Genomic DNA, 19,442 nt, shown 5'->3' with positions numbered 1-19,442 from the left:
ATTTGCTGTTCCAGCAGCAGTAAAATCTAATCGGGAGTGCTCCATGGTTGCTATTTGATAGTGAAGTTTCCCTACGTCTCAACCAATGTCAGAGCTGTTCCAGATACCTGAAATATGGTTTTTAATCTTTTCCCATTCAAAATCTGTCTCATTTACTTTCAGGGGTGTTACACATATCCACCGATAGTCAGCATGACAAGACAATGCCATTTTCACCTTTAAAGCCTGCAATTCAGTCCCAATATGTATTACTGCTTCCTCTAGGGCGTCTACCCTCATTTCTAATTTTCTCTCTATAGCTTCCTGTGTTGCCAATGTTAAAGAAACATTTTTGGACATAGAATCAACATATTGAGCAGTATGTACTTGTTGAGTCAATGATATTGCTGCCACAGTAACAGAAGTGATTGCACTTATCAAAGCTGCTGTTCCCAAGATAAGTAAGCCCACAAACCGTCGTGTTTGCATTAAATCCTGTAGTTGTTGTAATACAGCAAGACCATAATTCAATAAGTGGTTACATCATAAGATAAGGTGGATGTTGTAGCATTACAAAGGAGCAAACATTATATTGAGGGTTTAAACAAGATGAACCAGGGAGCAGCTGTAGGTGTCGGCCGCGGGGAGCAGTGTCCCCAGCATCAGGAGGCAGAACGCGAGCGGCAGGCTGTGGGCCAAGGCGCCTATGGTGGGCGGAGGGGCAGGGTTCGTGGTTTAGGGCTAGCCGCCACCGCTTGGGCTCAGGCGGTCCCCTCTCGCCGGTGGGGCCACGCTGGTCTGGACGGCACTCCGCGGGTGCGCTTTCCTCTCTGGCCCTCACTCGCTGCACAGACTTCTTTGCTCTAGGTCACGGGGTGCAGCGAGGTGGGTGCGAGGCGCTGCTGGTGGCGCGGAGGCGAGAGCTGGCTGGGGGAGGGGGAGCGAGCGAGTGCGCGCGCCGCGAACCTGGTCTTTGGGGAATGTGACATGACGAATTTGTCTGAGATCCAAACCGGAGAATCTGCATTCTGTAGAAATATACAAGCATACCCTCTCCCACAAGTTAGCAACACATCTGGCCTTTTTCACTCTCCCGTAAGGAGGCCTTTTTACTTGACCAGGGGCCGAGTCGTAGCCTGTAATTCAGGCATCTAGTGTCTCATCATTGTAGTCTGCCCCTATGTGTTTATGTTTAAGTGATTATTTACAATTTGGACATAACTTTACTGTTTGTCTGGCTGTTTTACTAGGGATATGAAATTTATACCTTAAACCAGCTGCATTTTGATGGTGAATTTTGTGAGAATTTTTGGCCTTATCAATCTTTTTATGTAAGTTTAAAGCAATTACTTTAGTCAACGCATCTGCCAAAGCATTTCCTTCATGTAAATGGCCGGGCAAGCTGGAATGGGCTCTATGTCCCACAAAATATTTTTTATCTCTGTGTTTAATCTCTTTCTGTAAATCAGATAACAAGGAGAAGATAGTAGTTTTATTTTTTTGGAATATTAGCAGTTTCAATATGAGGAAACAACCCTACAATATATCGGGAGTCAGTCAAAAGATTAAAGGTGTGGTCTCCTAAATGTTGAAGAGCCTAAATAACTGCTCATAACTCAGTCTTGATATTTTATTCCCTTGAATTAAAAGGTCTTTTAAAGGCCTTGGAGCTGTAATTTCCTGCACCCAAAAGTCTAGACAACTAGATCTAAATGTTTTGTGGCTCCTAGCTCTGTGGGCACATAACATCTTTTCAAAGAAAAGATTTGGAACCAAGCAAGCACTTCTTAGTTCCTTGTCCCAAACTCACCCATTAGATAAATCTCCTCTCTTCTCATATGGAGGGTAGGACTATAAGTCCTCCCCTTGAAACTTCAGGCTGAGGAAATGAAGTTCAACTGTCATTTCTGACCAGATTTAGATTATAACTGAGATTACACTCATACTTTTTGTATAAACAAACTAATGATGAGAGCTTGGATAGAAGTATGCTAGACAGTAAAGAGAGATCTGTTGCATGTTTTAAATTTTGCTCTACATAACCCAAAATGTGGATAATTCAATGTTGACTGATTTTAGTTAATCAGGTTTTATCTGGAGGAAATGAACATCCTTTTAAGGACGAATCTCTTCGGTTTTGGCCTGCTTGATTCAATAAAGATTTTCTCCTACAATTTCTCTGTCTTGTTTTTAAAAAATATTTATACATTCTAAATTAACTATATCAACTGCTACAAATAGGAGTTTGCTATTGATTTATTCTTATTTATGCATTTAAAGCACATAATTTAGTTAGAAAGTCATGTCATGCCACAAGCATTGTTAATTATATAAGATGGATTTATATATTCATTTTGTCCATGTTATAGTTAAAAATCTATGTTTTTTTTTTTTTTTTTTAACCTGCGGAAGTAGCTGGCACAGGACTCAGTAAGAATGCCATTGGCTTTGTTACTTCTTTTGTAGAACTAGGAAGTTTGAGTAAATCAGTGAGTCTCATACCTTACAAAAGTTTTTGTTTTGTTTTGTTTTGTTTTTTCAAAGAAAACAACCTTCTAAAAAAAATCTTTTGCGTGGAACCATGTTATATCAAATGGAGACAAGTATAGAACCATTTAGCCAAAGAGTGGCCAGAGCCCCTGCAGCTGTGACTTCTCTGTTCCTCAACCTTGCAGTGACCTCTGTGGGACCTTCCCCTTCTATGGGACATAGTTTGAAAACTAACACTTATGAGAGAATCCTTCTCACTAAACATCTTCAGAATTAAATCTTGCTGGCATGATTTATATGTATTATATGTATTTGTATGTATATTATACAACATATATATATATATATATATATATACATGTATATACATTATATACATTTTCTTGTAAATAATTTTCTCACCTTTCTGTGTTTTCGTTAAATGGAAAAAGTTTAAAGAAAATCATAGATGTGTTCTCCTTATTAACATTCGACTCGAACTACTTCTGCCATTTGAACAGGATCCTCACCTAGAAATCAAAATAAAATCTCAGAAGTACATATATAGGCCAGGAGCTTTTAGGGGAGACGATAGTAATCTTACGGATCATTCCAAAGATGATGGGTCATTCCCTAATTCTCTGAAATTATGTGTACTCGATAGACTGATATTTATTGTACTTTTTATCAAATTAATCTAAATAGCATTCCATATGTATGTTCTCTGTTATCTATAAGCAGAATAAGTAGGAATTCATTTTCTTTTTTTTATGTGATTATTTTTTTTTTTCTACTGAGGTAATCTTCAGGTTAGGTCTAGTCTCTAAAAGTATTATTTAAAAGTCACATTTAATAAGTTATAAGCATATAACTTGTTTATCTTAAAGATAAATATGTGACTGATTTCAGACACAGCGGGAGTTGGACAGGAGTATAGCTAGAGCATTAAGAGAAGGTATGTTGCCAAAATGTATGAATTAAATTTAGACATTGATTCCTGAAATACACTGTAAACAACAAATGGTATCTCTTTCCATTGTTTGGATAACAGATGCTATATTAAATATTTTTTTATACATAGCTAATGAAAAATGTGAAAATATGAGCAGTCATGGTGAAAAATATCTTTTTTCATTTATTCATCATGTACCATAGCTTGAAAAACAGTCTCTGAAGGTCTGTGTATTTCTTTTTATTTCTAGCTGTATCCTTCTTCTACTTCCTCCATCCCTGTGGAGCTATCTTCCTACACCCTGACACAATTCTCAGAAAACGTGCCACTCATCAACTTCTCAAGTGTCTGGTAGTGGTTAAGGCTAGGAAACCCAGACTCAAGCAGCCACGTTTGTGTAGCTGTCACTTGGTGGGTGACTTTAAAATTTCTCTGTCACTAGATACATCACCAGTTTATCTTTTACCCTCAGGAAATGCTCCAAACACCCACATCAATTTGGGTCCTGCCAAAGTAGTTGGCCTTATCTCTTTACAACCTTACTCTGCTGCTTAGCTCTGCATCTAACCAGACAGACTATGTAGGATCCCACAGATTCACTTGCTCACCTCCGGTCTTTGTACGTGCTTCTCCCCTCTATCTCTTGTACTTTTTCCTGTCCTTCAGGTAGCTACATACATATCACCTCCACCAAAAAGCTTGCAGTATTGACCCAAAGCTGGCTTCCCCTCCTGAGTGTTACTTGTGCCATCTTTTATATCTTAGAATTTGTGACTCTGTATGGAAATTGCCTGTTTGTTTTTCTAGTTTAGGACATATCGTTTTTCAGGGTGGACTGGGTCACCTTCATCTTGTAATTCCAGTGCTTGTCACAGAACTTTGCATGAATACATGAGTGTTCATCAATTCACTCAATTGCATGAGTACATGAATGAAGAATGAGAAAACCAGGAGCTCTGATACTCAGCCCCACATGCGACCATAAGCAAATTATAAAATTGTAATCTTGATTAGTATTTTATGTTGTATCATCTATAGATATATTTCATTTTTCAGAATACTAGGAAAGGTCTCAGGGTTTGCTTGTTTGTTTTACTAATCTTAGTTAACCCAAGTATTTTAGGTAAAAAATATAATTCTTTCCTTTTCTTTCAGTTGATGCTCAGTTTGCATCTGATGCCTTTAGAGTGCCTTCTTGAGGATCTACAGATGGGTCAAATGTGTGTGATGACCTATTTTTGTAAACAGATGAACAAGATATACAGATTTGGAAGGAAAAATACATGATTTAGAAAGATAAATAGGAAAAGTTTCTCTACTGGACTGTTTCCATGATATTTTGTTGTTTTCCATTAAACATGATGAGAAAATCTTTATTAAAGGAAAATATTTTTGTATTATGTGTGTATGATGAAAATTTATATAACATTTTAAGTGATGTTTCTCTGCATCTAAGTTACTTTTTAGCAGATTTAAACATCAGCACTGTTGAATTTTCCATATTGTAAGTGATAGTGTTAGTCATTCAATTGTTTCTGACTCTGTGTGACCCCATGGACTGTAGCCCACCAGGTTCCTCTGTCCATGGAATTCTCTAGGCAAGAATACTGGAATGGGGAGCCATTCCCTTCTCAAGGGGATCTTCTAGATCCTGGGATAAAACGGAGGTCACCTGCATGGCAGGTAGATTCTTTACCATTTTAGCCGCCAGGGACGCCCTTTACAAACTCAGATTGAGCTCTAATACCAGCTATTTAAACAGCACCCAAACAAGCAGACTTGTCATTAATATTTAGTGGTGTTGATTGATATCATTTTTGTATTTTCCAGTTTTCATCACTACCTAAAGATTTAGATATTGCTGTTATGGCTTCTGTCAATGTTTTGATGTGTTGCAATTGTTAATAGTGGCATAAAACTTACTATATGTAACTTTAAACACAGATTCATAGGCCTTTCCTCATGGGGAAATAAGATTTGCATGAGTTTTTGCCTTTTAAATGATTAACTTTTTATAATTTTTATTCTTAACTAGGGGATAATTACTTTACAATATTGTGATGGTTTCTGCCAAACATTAACTTGAATTGGCCATAGGTATGTGTATGGCCCCTCCTTCTTGAACCTCCCTCCCCATTCCACCCCTCTAGTTTGTCACAAAGCACCAACTTTGGGTTCCCTGCATCATACAGCAAATTCAAAAAAGACACATGTACCCCAGTGTCCATTGCAGCACTATGTACAGTAGCTAGGACATGGAAGTAACCTAGATGTCCATCAACAGATGAATGGATAAAGAAGCTGTGTATTATTTAAGTATAGAAAAGAATGCATTTGAGTCAGTTTTAATTGGCTTTTGATTTACTTTTGGAGGAAGTGTTAAAATTAGAGAAAGTTACTCTGGATAAATAAGATTTGCCTATGACTTTTCACCTCATCTTTACCTATCTACCAATCTATCTATTTTTGCTTTGCCTTTTGGAAAAAGTCTTGGAAGACTATTTTTTTTTTTTTTTTGAGAAAGCACCAGACAAACAGACATTATCACAAAACTCCCCTAACTTCCATATATCCTCCTAAGGTACCATTTATCCTTCCTGAATGTTATTTGTTCTCCTATAAGTACCTCGCCCAAGTCACCTGTTATTCAGAAGATGCCTGTTTCTCCTACTCCCTATCATTTATTAAGTAGTATATCAACTCCCAGTAATTCCATTAATGCTGAAGAGGCTGATGTTGAACGTTCTTTGAAGACCTGCAAGACCTTCTGGAACTAACACCCAAAAAAGATGTCCTTTTCATTGTAGGGGACTGGAATGAAAAAGTAGGAAGCCACGAGATACCTGGAGTAACAGGAAAATTTGGCCTTGGAGTCCAAAACGAAGCAAGCAAAGGCTAACAGAGTTTTGCCGAGGGAATGCACTGGTCATAGCAAACACCCTATTCCACCTACATAAGGCAAGACTCTACACATGGACCTCACCAGATGGTCAATACTGAAATGAGATTGATTACACTCTTTGCAGCCATTCAGGTATGACCTAAATCAAATCCCTTATGATTATACAGTAGAAGTGACAAACAGATTTAAGTGATTAGATCCAATAGAGTGCCTGAAGAACTATGGATGGAGGTTCATAATATTATAGAGGAGACAGTGATCAAGACCATCCCCAAGAAAAATAAATGCAAAAATGAAAAATGGTTGTCTGAGGAGGGCTTACAAATAGCTGAGAAAAGAAGAGAACCTAAAGGTAAAGGAAAAAAGGAAAGATATACCCTCCTCAATACCGAGTTCCAAAGAATAGCAAGAAGAGATAAGAAAGTCTTCCTTAGTGATCAATACAAAGAAATAGAGGAAAACAATAAAATAGGAAAGACTAGAGATCTCTTCCAGAAAATTAGAGATACCAAGGGAACATTTCATGCAAAGATGGGTGCAATAAAGGACAGAAATTGTATGGACCTAATAGAAGCAGAAGATATTAAGAGGTGGCAAGAATACACAGAAGAACTGAACAAAAAAGATCTTCATGACCCAGATAACCACAAAGGTGTGACCACTCCTCTAGAGCCAGACATGCTGGAATGTGAAGTCACGGCCTTAGGAAGCATCACTATGAACAAAGCTAGTGGAGGTGCTGAAATTCCGGTTGAGCTATTTCAAATCCTAAAAGATGATGCTATTACAATGCTGCACTAAACATGTCAGCAAATTTGGAAAACTCAGCAGTGGCCGCAGGACGGGAAAAGGTCCATTTTCATTCCAATCCCAAAGAAAGGCAATGCCAAAACTTGTTCGAACTACTGCACAACTCATCTCACACACTAGCAAAGTAATGCCCAAAATTCTCTAAGCCAGGTTTCAATAGTATGTGAACCTTGAACTTCCAAATGTTCAAGCTGGATTTAGAAAAAGCAGAGGAACTAGAGATCAAATGGCCAACATTCAGTGGATCATCAAAAAAGCAAGAGAGTTCCAGAAAAACATCTACTTCTGCTTTATTGACTACACCAAAGTGTTTGACTGTGTGGATCACAAAAAAACTCTGGTAAATTCTTAAAGAGATGGGAATACTGAATCACCTGACCTGCATCTAAGAAATCTGTATGCAGGTCAAGAAGCAATAACTGGACATGGAACAACAGGACATGTTCCAAATTGGGAAAGGGGTATGTCAAGGCTTTATATTGTCACTCTGCTTATTTAACTTATATGCAGAGCACATTATGCAAAATTCTGGGCTGGTCAAGAAGCAATAACAGGACATGGAACAACATACTGGTTCCAAATCAGGAAAGGAGTACATCAAGGCTGTGTATATTGCCACCCTGTTTATTTAACTTATATGCAGAGTACATCATGCAAAATGCTGAGCTGGATGAAGCACAAGCTGGAATCAAGATTGCTGGGAAAATATCAATAATCTCAGATATGCATATGACACCACCCTTATGTCAGAAAACGAAGAAAAACTAAAGAACCTCTTAATGAAAGTGAAAGAGGAGAGTGAAAAAGTTGGCTTAAAACTCAAGATTCAGAAACCTAAGATCATGGCATTTGGTCCCACCACTTCAGTGCAAATAGATGGAGAAACAATGGAAACAGTAAGATACTTTATTTTTCTGGGCTCCAAAATCTCTGCAGATGGTGACTGCAGCCTTGAAATTAAAAGATGCTTCCTCCTTGGAAGAAAAATATATGACCAACCTGGACAGCATATTAGAAAGCAGAGACATTACTTAGCCGACAAAGTTCTGTCTGGTCAAAGCTATGGTTTTTCCAGTGGTGATGTATGTATGTGAGAGTTGGACTAAAAAGAAGGCCAAGCCCCGAAGTATTGATGCTTTTGAACTGTGGTGTTGGAGAGGACTCTTGAGAGGTCCTTGGACTGCAAAGAGATCCAACAAATCAATCCTAAAGGAAATCAGTCCTGAATATTCATTGGAAGGACTGATGCTAAAGTTGAACTCCAATACTTTGGCCATCTGATTTGAAGAACTGACTAGCTGGGAAAGACCCTGATGCTGGGAAAGATTGAAGGCGGGAGGAAAAGAGGATGACAGAGATGATATGGTTAGATGGCATCACTGACTCAATGGAGATGAGTTTGAATAAGTTCCGGGAGTTAGTGATAGACAGGGAAGCCTGGCGTGGCGCAGTCCATACGGTCACAAAGAGTCAGACACGACTGAGCTACTGAACTGACTTATATCAACCCCCAGTTGTAGTCACCCCTTACAGTCACATTTCTTTGTGAACCTCTGCATGTTATTGTTTCATTGCTCAGTCGTGTCCAACTCTGTGACCCCATCAACTGCAACACGCCTTGCTTCCCTGTCCTTTACCATCTCCCGGAGTTTGTTTAAACACGTCCATTGAATCGATCAGATCAGATTAGTCGCTCAGTCATGTCCGACTCTTTGCGACCCCATGAATCGCAGCATGCCAGGCCTCCCTGTCCATCACCAACTCCCAGAGTTCACCCAGACTCATGTCCGTTGAATCAGTGATGCCATCCAGCCATCTCATCCTCTGTCGTCCCCTTCTCCTCTTGCCCCAAATCCCTCCCAGCATCACAGTCTTTTCCAATGAGTCAACACTCTCCCATGAGGTGGGCCAAGTACTGGAGTTTCAGCTTCAGCATCATTCCTTCCAAAGAAATCCCAGGGCTGAGCTCCTTCAGAATGGACTGGTTGGATCTCCTTGCAGTCCAAGGGACTCTCAAGAGTCTTCTCCAACACCACAGTTCAAATGCATCAATTCTTCAATGCTCAGCCTTCTTCACAGTCCAACTCTCACATCCATACATGACCACAGGAAAAACCATAGCCTTGACTAGACGAACCTTTGTTGGCAAAGTAATGTCTCTGCTTTTGAATATGCTATCTAGGTTGGTCATAATTTTCCTTCCAAGGAGGAAGCATCTTTTAATTTCATGGCTGCAGTCACCATCTGCAGTGATTTTGGAGCCCAGAAAAATAAAGTCTGACACTGTTTCCACTGTTTCCCCATCTATTTCCCATAAAGTGGTGGGACCGGATGCCATGATCTTTGTTTTCTGAATGTTGAGCTTTCAGCCAACTTTTTCACTCTCCACTTTCACTTTTATCAAGAGACCTTTTAGTTCCTCTTCACTTTCTGCCATAAGGGTGGTGTCATCTGCATTTCTGAGGTTATTGATATGTCTCCCGACAATCTTCATTCCAGTTTGTGTTTCTTCCAGTCCAGTGTTTCTCATGATGTACTCTGCATATAAGTTAAATAAACAGGGTGACAATATACAGCCCTGACGAACTCTTTTTCTATTTGGAACCAGTCTGTTGTTCCATGTCCGGTTCTAACTGTTGCTTCCTGACCTGCATACAAATTTCTCAAGGGGCAGGTCAGGTGGTCTGGTATTCCCATCTCTTTCAGAATTTTCCACAGTTTATTGTGATCCACACAGTCAAAGGCTTTGGCATAGTCAATAAAGCAGAAATAGATGCTTTTCTGGAACTCTCTTGCTTTTTCCGTAATCCAGCGGATGTTGGCAATTTGATCTCTGGTTCCTCTGCCTTTTCTAAAAAAAGCTTGAGGTTAATTAGGTCCCATTTGTTTATTTTTGCTTTTATTTCCAATATTCTGGGAGGTGGGTCGTAGAGGATCCTGCTGTGATGTATGTCAGAGAGTGTTTTGCCTATGTTCTCCTCTAGGAGTTTTATAGTTTCTGGTCTTACGTTTAGATCTTTAATCCATTTTGAGTTTATTTTTGTGTATGGTGTTAGAAAGTGTTCTAGTTTCATTCTTTTACAAGTGGTTGACCAGAGTTCCCAGCACCACTTGTTAAAGAGATTGTCTTTAATCCATTGTATATTCTTGCCTCCTTTGTCGAAGATAAGGTGTCCATATGTGCGTGGATTTATCTCTGGGCTTTCTATTTTGTTCCATTGATCTATATTTCTGTCTTTGTGCCAGTACCATACTGTCTGGATAACTGTGGCTTTGTAGTAGAGCCTGAAGTCAGGTAGGTTGATTCCTCCCGTTCCATTCTTCTTTCTCAAGATCGCTTTGGCTATTCGAGGTTTTTTGTTTTTCCATACAAATTGTGAAATTATTTGTTCTAGCTCTGTGAAAAATGCTGTTGGTAGCTTGATAGGGATTGCATTGAATCTATAGATTGCTTTGGGTAGTATACTCATTTTCACTACATTGATTCTTCCAATCCATGAACATGGTATATTTCTCCATCTGTTAGTGTCCTCTTTGATTTCTTTCACCAGTGTTTTATAGTTTTCTATATATAGGTCTTTAGTTTCTTTAGGTAGATATATTCCTAAGTATTTTATTCTTTCCGTTGCAATGGTGAATGGAATTGTTTCCTTAATTTCTCTTTCTGTTTTCTCATTATTAGTGTATAGGAATGCAAGGGATTTCTGTGTGTTGATTTTATATCCTGCAACTTTACTATAGTCATTGATTAGTTCTAGTAATTTTCTGGTGGAGTCTTTAGGGTTTTCTATGTAGAGGATCATGTCATCTGCAAACAGTGAGAGCTTTACTTCTTCTTTTCCAATTTGGATTCCTTTTATTTCTTTTTCTGCTCTGATTGCTGTGGCCAAAACTTCCAAAACTATGTTGAATAGTAATGGTGAAAGTGGGCACCCTTGTCTTGTTCCTGACTTTAGAGGAAATGCTTTCAATTTTTCACCATTGAGGATAATGTTTGCTGTGGGTTTGTCATATATAGCTTCTGCACATCAAAGGAAACTATTAGCAAGGTGAAAAGACAGCCTTCAGAATGGGAGAAGATAATAGCAAATGAAGCAACTGACAAACAACTAATCTCCAGAATATACAAGCAACTCCTACAGCTCAACTCCAGAAAAATAAATGACCCAATCAAAAAATGGGCCAAAGAACTAAATAGACATTTCTCCAAAGAAGACATACAGATGGCTAACAAACACATGAAAAGATGCTCAGCATCACTCATTATCAGAGAAATGCAAATCAAAACCACTATGAGGTACCATTTCACACCAGTCAGAATGGCTGCGATCCAAAAGTCTACAAGTAATAAATGCTGGAGAGGGTGTGGAGAAAAGGGAACCCTCTTACACTGTTGGTGGGAATGCAAACTAGTACAGCCACTATGGAGAACAGTGTGGAGATTCCTTAAAAAACTGGAAATAGACATGCCTTATGATCCAGCAATCCCACTGCTGGGCATACACACTGAGAAAACCAGAAGGGAAAGAGACACGAGTACCCCAATGTTCATCGCAGCACTGTTTATAATAGCCAGGACATGGAAGCAACCTAGATGTCCATCAGCAGATGAATGGATAAGAAAGCTGTGGTACATATACACAATGGAGTATTATTCAGCCATTAAAAAGAATACATTTGAATCAGTTCTAATGAGGTGGATGAAACTGGAGCCTATTATACAGAGTGAAGTAAGCCAGAAAGAAAAACACCAATACAGTATACTAACGCATATATATGGAATTTAGAAAGATGGTAACAATAACCCTGTGTACGAGACAGCAAAAGAGACACTGATGTATAGAACAGTCTTATGGACTCTGTGGGAGAGGGAGAGGGTGGGAAGATTTGGGAGAATGGCATTGAAACATGTAAAATATCATGTATGAAATGAGTTGCCAGTCCAGGTTCGATGCACGATACTGGATGCTTGGGGCTGGTGCACTGGGACGACCCAGAGAGATGGAATGGGGAGGGACGAGGGAGGAGGGTTCAGGATGGGGAACACGTGTAAACCTGTGGCGGATTCATTTTGATATTTGGCAAATCTAATACAGTTATGTAAAGTTTAAAAATAAAATAAAATTAAAAAAAAAAAAAAAAAAAAAAAAAAAAGCTTGAACATCAGGAAGTTCACGGTTCACATATTGCTGAAGCCTGCTTGGAAAATTTTGAGCATTATTTTACTAGTGTGTGAGATGAGTGCAATTGTGCGGTAGTTTGAGCATTCTTTGGCATTGCCTTTCTTTGGAATTGGAATGAAAACTGACCTTTTTCAGTCCTGTGGCCACTGCTGAGTTTTCCAAATTGCTGGCATATTGAGTGCAGCACTTTCACAGCATCATCTTTCAGGATTTGGAAGAGCTCAACTGGAATTTCATCACCTCCATTAGCTTTGTTCATAGTGATGCTTTCTAAGGCCCACTTGACTTCACATTCCATATAGATAGATAGATAGATAGATAGATAGATAGATAGATAGATGTGTGCTGCTGCTGCTGCTGCCAAGTCACTTCAGTCGTGTGCGACTCTGTGCGACCCCATAGACGGCAGCTCACCAGGCTCCCCTGTCCCTGATATTCTCCAGGCAAGAACACTGGAGTGGGTTGCCAATTCCTCCAACGCACGAAAGTGAAAAATGAAACTGAAGTCTCTCTGTCGTGTCTGACTCTTCGCAATCCCATGGACTGAAGCCTACCGGGCTCCTCTGCCCATGGGCTTTTCCAGGCAAGAGTGCTGTAGTGTGGTGCCATGGCCTTCTCCATATGTGTGTGTGTGTGTGTATACACAACACATTGGGAAAGACTAGAGGTCTCTTCAAGAAAATTAGAGATACCAAGGGAACATTTCATGCAAAGATGGCCTCGATAAAGGACAGAAATTGTATGGACCTAACAGGAGCAGAAGATATTAAGAAGAGATGTCAAGAATACACAAAAGAACTGTACAAAAAAGATCTTCACCACCCAGATAATCACAATGGTGTGATCACTCACCTAGAGCCAGACATCCTGGAATGTGAAGTCAGGTGGGCCTTGGGAAGCATCACTACGAACAAAGCTAGTGGAGGTGATGGAATTCCAGTTGAGCTCTTCCAAATCCTGAAAGATGATGCTGTGAAAGTGCTGCACTCAATATGCCAGCAAATTTGGAAAACTCAGCAGTGGCCACAGGACTGGAAAAGGTCAGTTTTCATTCCAATCCCAAAGAAAGGCAATGCCAAAGAATGCTCAAACTACCACACAATTGCACTCATCTCACATGCTAGTAAAGTAATGCTCAAAATTCTCCAGGCCAGGCTTCAGCAATACATGAGCCGTGAACTTCCTGATGTTTAAGCTGGTTTTAGAAAAGGCAGGGGAATCAGAGATCAAATTGCCAACACCCAGTGGATTACGGAAAAAGCAAGAGAGTTCCAGTAAAAGATCTATTTCTGCTTTGTTGACTATGCCAAAGCCTTTGACTGTGTGGATTACAATAAACTGTGGAAAATTCTGAAAGAGATGGGAATACCAGACCACCTGATCTGCCTCTTGAGAAATCTGTATGCAGGTCAGAAAGCAACAGTTAGAACTGGACATGGAACAACAGACTGGTTCCAAATAGGAAAAGGAGTAAGTCAAGGCTGTATATTGTCACTTATTTAACTTATATGCAGTGTACATCATGAGATGTACACTTATTTAACTTATTTGCAGTGTGCATCATGAGAAATGCTGGCCTGGAAGAAGCACAAGCTGAAGATTGCTGGGAGCCAGCGTGAGCAACTCCGCCCATGGCAAAGGTCATGAGGAAGGAGGCTCGGCATATGCAAAGGCGGGAGCCAGCATATTGCATATTGAGTGCAGCACTTTCCACAGCATCATCTTTCAGGATCTGGAATAGCTCAACTGGAATTCTATCACTGCCGGGAGCAGGAGCTCCGCCCATGGCAAAGGTCATGAGGAAGGAGGCTCGGCATACGCAAAGGCAGGATCGAGCCTCAGGAGTCCCCCTGGAAATTCTCGAGCATCTACCCCCCAAACCTGAGTCTGCCTACTTTCTACTTTGTGCTTTCACCTACACCTCTGAGTTTATGAGGGCTGTCCCCCACTACCTCTCTCTGAAAAAAGAGTTAGCTTACAGCTCCAGTTAATACTTCCTGGGCATGACAGTGTTTCAACCTACAAACCCCTTTGGAAGTCCTCTAGCCTGCCTGAATAGGTTTTTCCGGCCACATGTGATTATTCAGAGCCTCCCAACTGTGAGAGGCAGGAGATGTTCTAAACTGTCTAAACACAGATTCTTTTGAGTAGTTAAAAGATTGATTAGAAATTGTATTGGTGAAGGGTTTTTCACTTATTGAGCCAATGTTTGCTGCTAAGTCTCCATACTCCTTACCTACTGTGTCCTTGGCAGTGTATTGATTGATATAATGGGTGTATAGAAATGTAAAATGCAGCTTTGTCCAATGCTTTTTTGGAGGCTGGTGCCTGACTTTGGAATAATCACCTTTAGAGAAAAATAAGTTTCTTAAAATGTTAACAGGCCTCCAGGCCAGAAGATGATGTCAATCACCTGAACTTTTGCATATGATAAGTTTGAAAGCCTGGCTTCGATTAGAACCAGGAACTGCTGTCCTTGCATGACTCCACCCCTTCCCCCATTATCCTCTAGGCATAACTTAAGGTATAGAAACTACTTTGGAAAATAAAGTGCGGGCCTTGTTCACTGAAACTTGGTCTCCCCATGTCGCTCTCTCTTTCAAATTCTGGCTGAGTCTCCATCTGGAGCGCAGAACCCGCCCAGCTTGCTAATTATGCCTGGGCTTCTAAGATCCGACCGGGGAGGCCTCAGTGTCTCCTCTCCTTTGGGAGAACGGAAGGACGCCTGCAGCCTATGTAAGTGGTGCAAACTTCTTGTCTTGAAGTTTTATTGGTCTCCCGCGTAAACCAAGCTACTCAGCCTCTGTTTCTCCACTGAATTTTCCAACTGAGCTATCCTCATTCTATTACTCTTTATATCCTTAATTAACATTTAATTAAGCAGTTGTTTCCTGACCCTCGCCTACGCCGTCTCTCCTTCGAATACCCTGGATCAGCCGGGGCTGGACCCTGGCAATACGCAAAGGTGGGATCAAGCCTCAGGAGCCCCCCTGGAAATTCTCAAGCATGTATCCCCAAAACAAGAGTCTGCCTACTTTACTGCTCTGTGCTCTCACCTACACCTCTGACTTTATGAGGGTCTGTCCCCCACCACCATCTCTCTCCTGAATAGGTTCTTCCAGCCACATGTGATTGTTCAGAGCCTCCCAACCGTGAGAGGCATGAGATGTTCTAAACTGTCTAAATACAGATTCCTTTGAGCAGTTAAAAGATTGATTAGAAATTGTATTGGTGAAGGGTTTTTCACTTGTTGGACCAATGTTTGCTGCTAAGTTTCCATATCCCTTACCTGCTGTGTCCCTGGCAGTGTATTGATTAATATAATTGTTGTAAGTAGTAGCTTTAATGTTTGTAACCTTGGACCCTTGAGTTAATTCTTTTTCTTGTTATAGCCCACCACACCTTTGCCCTATAGGAATGCAACTTTATCTAATGCTTTTGGAGGGTGGCGCCTGACTAATCACCTTTAGAGAAAAATAAGTTTTCTGAAGAAAGGGTCTTAAAATGTTAACAGGCCTTTGGACCAGAAGATGATGCAAATCACCTAAACTTTTGTGTATGATAAGTTTGCAGGGAGAAAGTCTGGCTTACTGCATGACTCTACCCCTTTCCCCATTATCCTCTATGCATAACTTAAGGTATAAAAACTACTTTGGAAAAGAAAGTTCTGGCCTTGTTCACTGAAGCTTGGTCTCCCCATTTCATTATTTCTCTCACTTTCTGGATGAATTATTCAGCCTCTTTTCTTCACTAAATTTTCTCACTGAGCTATCCTTATTTAACCACTCTTTATATCCTTAATTAATGTTTAATTGAGCAGTTGTTTCCTGATCCTTGCCAAAGCCTACCCTGCTTCGAATTCCCTGGATTCACCGGGGCTGGACCCTGGCAGAAGATTGCCGGGAGAAGTATCAATAACCTCAGATATGCAGATGACACCACCCTTATGGCAGAAAGTGAAGAGGAACTAAAAAGTATCTTGATGAAAGTGAAAGTGGAGAGTGAAAAAGTTGGCTGAAAGCTCAACATTCAGAAAACGAAGATCATGGCATCTGGTCCCACCACTTCATGGGAAATAGATGGGGAAACAGTGGAAACAGTGTCAGACTTTATTTTTCTGGGCTCCAAAATCACTGCAGATGGTGACTGCAGCCATGAAATTAAAAGATGCTTCCTCCTTGGAAGGAAAGTTATGACCAACCTAGATAGCATATTCAAAAGCAGAGACATTACTTTGCCAACAAAGGTTCGTCTAGTCAAGGCTATGGTTTTTCCTGTGGTCATGTATGGATGTGAGAGTTGGACTGTAAAGAAGACTGAGCACCTAAGAATTGATGCATTTAAACTGTGGTGTTGGAGAAGACTCTTGAGAGTCCCTTGGACTGCAAGGAGATCCAACCCGTCCATTCTGAAGGAGCTCAGCCCTGGGATTTCTTTGGAAGGAATGATGCTGAAGCTGAAACTCCAGTACTTTGGCCACCTCATGGGAAGAGTTGACTCATTGGAAAAGACTGTGATGCTGGGAGGGATTGGGGGCAGGAGGAGAAGGGGACGACAGAGGATGAGATGGCTGGATGGCATCACTGACTCGATGGACGTGAGTCTGGGTGAACTCCTGGAGTTGGTGATGGACAGGGAGGCTTGGCATGCTGCGATTCATGGGGTTGCAGAGAGTCGGAGATGACTGAGTGACTGAACTGATATATATATATATGACAGTGTCAGGTGGTAAGTTTCAAATTTTCAGTGATACCAAAGACAGTGTTGCAGGAATTTAGGAGGAAGTTGTGTTGGTATGCACTACTATGGTCGGGAGAGAAGGAAAGCAGCTCTGGGAGGGGCTGGGACATGGCCTAGGCCCTGACTGATGGGAAGTGAACAGGATATTTGAGATGAATAAACAGAATTTGCTTCCTATGACAGTTGTTTGGCAAGGACATTATGAACATCCATAAATCTGCGCTAAATATAGAGTGGCAATACATGACCGGAGATTAAAAGAATAATCTTGTTAACTACCTTCAGAGCAGTTATAATGGATGAGAAGCCAGAAGTTCCTGATTCAGCAACATCATCTCAGTGTTTTTTCAGTGTTCTGGTGCCAATAGTGCCATTAAAAAAAAAAGTTTAATAAGTTGATAAATGATAGGAAAGCTTGACATGGCATTTATTATATATTTTATATATATATATATAGTATTGTATATATATCCTGCTTGATGATTTAAAAAGTTAAAATTATGATCATAAGATACATGAAGGGTGTAGACAATTAGCATCTTAAGACCAGTATCAAGACTATTTGAAACCAAAGGAGGAAGATTAGTCTAATTAAAAGTTACTTCTTGTTTAATAAAGAGAGCTATAGTCCTCAGACTTACGCTTAGACATATTATTATTTTTAGCTATATTTTGCCTACCTCATTACATGAAAGAAATTTTAATCTAGTTACTGTGTTTTCTTTACCCAGCTCTTCTTCCCCATCCCTCTTTCAAAGCATTAAAAACAAAATATTTGAGCTGATTTTGTCCAGGAATTTCCACCGTACATGTAGATCATCCTGCTTGTGGCCTCCCTGTGTGGTGTTTATTCCCTGGTACTTTACTGACAGGTTTCTCTGAACCTTAACGTCTAGAACACATGACCTGAAGTGCTGAGAGATCTCCCTCTTCAGTTCAGTTGCTCAGCTGTGTCCAGCTCTTTGCGACCCCATGGACTGCAGCACGCCAGGCCTCCCTGTCCATCACCAACTCCCGGAGTTTACTCAAACTCATGTCCATTGAGTCATGCCATCCAAACATTTCATCCTCTGTTGTCCCCTTCTCCTCCCACCTTCACTCTTTCTCAGCATCAGGGTCTTTTCCAATGAGTCACTTCTTCATATCAGGTAGCCAAAGTATTGGAGTTTCAGCTTCAGTATCAGTCCTTCCAATGAATATTCGGGACTGATTTCCTTTAGAACAGACTGGTTTGATCTCCTTGCAGTCCAAGGGACTCTCAAGAGTCTTCTCCAACACCACAGTTCGAAAGCATCAATTCTTCAGCGCTCAGCTTTCTTTATAATCCAACTCTCACATCCATACATGACCACTGGAAATACCATAGCTTTGACTAGACAGACCTTTGTTGGCAAAGTAATGTCTCTGCTTTTTAATAGGATCTCTAGGTTGGTCTCCAGTAGCATATTGGGCACCTACTGACCTGGGGAGTTTCTATTTTAGTATCCTATCATTTTGCCTTTTCATACTGTTCATGGGGTTCTCAAGGCAAGAATACTGAAGTGGTTTGCCATTCCCTTCTCCAGTGGGCCACATTCTGTCAGATATCTCCACTATGACCTGCCCATCTTAGGTTGCCCCATGGACATGGCTTAGTTTCATTGAGTTAGACAAGGCTGTGGTCCTAGTGTGATTAGATTGACTAGTTTTCTGTGAGTATGGTTTCAGTGTGTTTGCCCTCTGATGCCCTCTTGCAACACCTACTGTCTTACTTGGGTTTCTCTTACCTTGGACGTGAGGTATCACTTCACGGCTGCTCCAGCAAAGCACAGCCATTGCTCTTTAGCTCGGACGAGGGGTATCTCCTCACCGCCGCCCTTCCTGACCTTCAATGTGGGATAGCTCCTCTAGGCCCTCCTGCGCCTGCACAGCCACAGCTCCTTGGACATGGGGTTGGTCCTCTCGGCCACAACCCCTGGCCTCAGTTGTGTGTTGCTCCTTCCGGCCGCCACCCCTGGCCTCGGGGGAGGGGGCGTGGGGTAGCTCCTCCCGCCCGCCGCCCCTGGCCTCGAGCTTAGTGGCATGGAGTAGCTCCTCCCAGCCACCGCCCCTGACCTTGGACACTGGGTATCTCCTCTCGGCCGCCCCCCCTCCCCCGACCAGTATACTACTGGAGATCAGTGGAGAAATAACTCCAGAAAGAATGAAGGGATGGAGCCAAAGCAAAAACAATATCCAGCTGTGGATGTGCCTGGTGATAGAAGCAAGGTCCGATGCTGTAAGGAGCAATATTGCATAGGAACCTGCAATGTTAGGTCCATGAATTAAGGCAAATTGGAAGTGGTCAAACAAGAGATGGCAAGAGTGAATGTCGACATTCTAGGAATCAGTGAACTCAAATTGACTGCAATGGGTGAATTTAACTCAG

The 19,442-nt window shown here is 41.0% G+C and overlaps 1 pseudogene; it reads left to right on the top strand.

The window, feature by feature from the left end:
- LOC102402385 overlaps positions 1-4,692 on the top strand; it is an 84,686-nt pseudogene extending 79,994 nt beyond the window's left edge.
- Positions 4,693-19,442: the final 14,750 nt, after the last annotated feature.

Source organism: Bubalus bubalis, chromosome 23 (assembly GCF_019923935.1).
Source record: "Bubalus bubalis isolate 160015118507 breed Murrah chromosome 23, NDDB_SH_1, whole genome shotgun sequence".
NCBI classification, from domain to species: Eukaryota; Metazoa; Chordata; class Mammalia; order Artiodactyla; family Bovidae; genus Bubalus; species Bubalus bubalis.
This window is presented reverse-complemented; position numbering and strand designations above follow the sequence as displayed.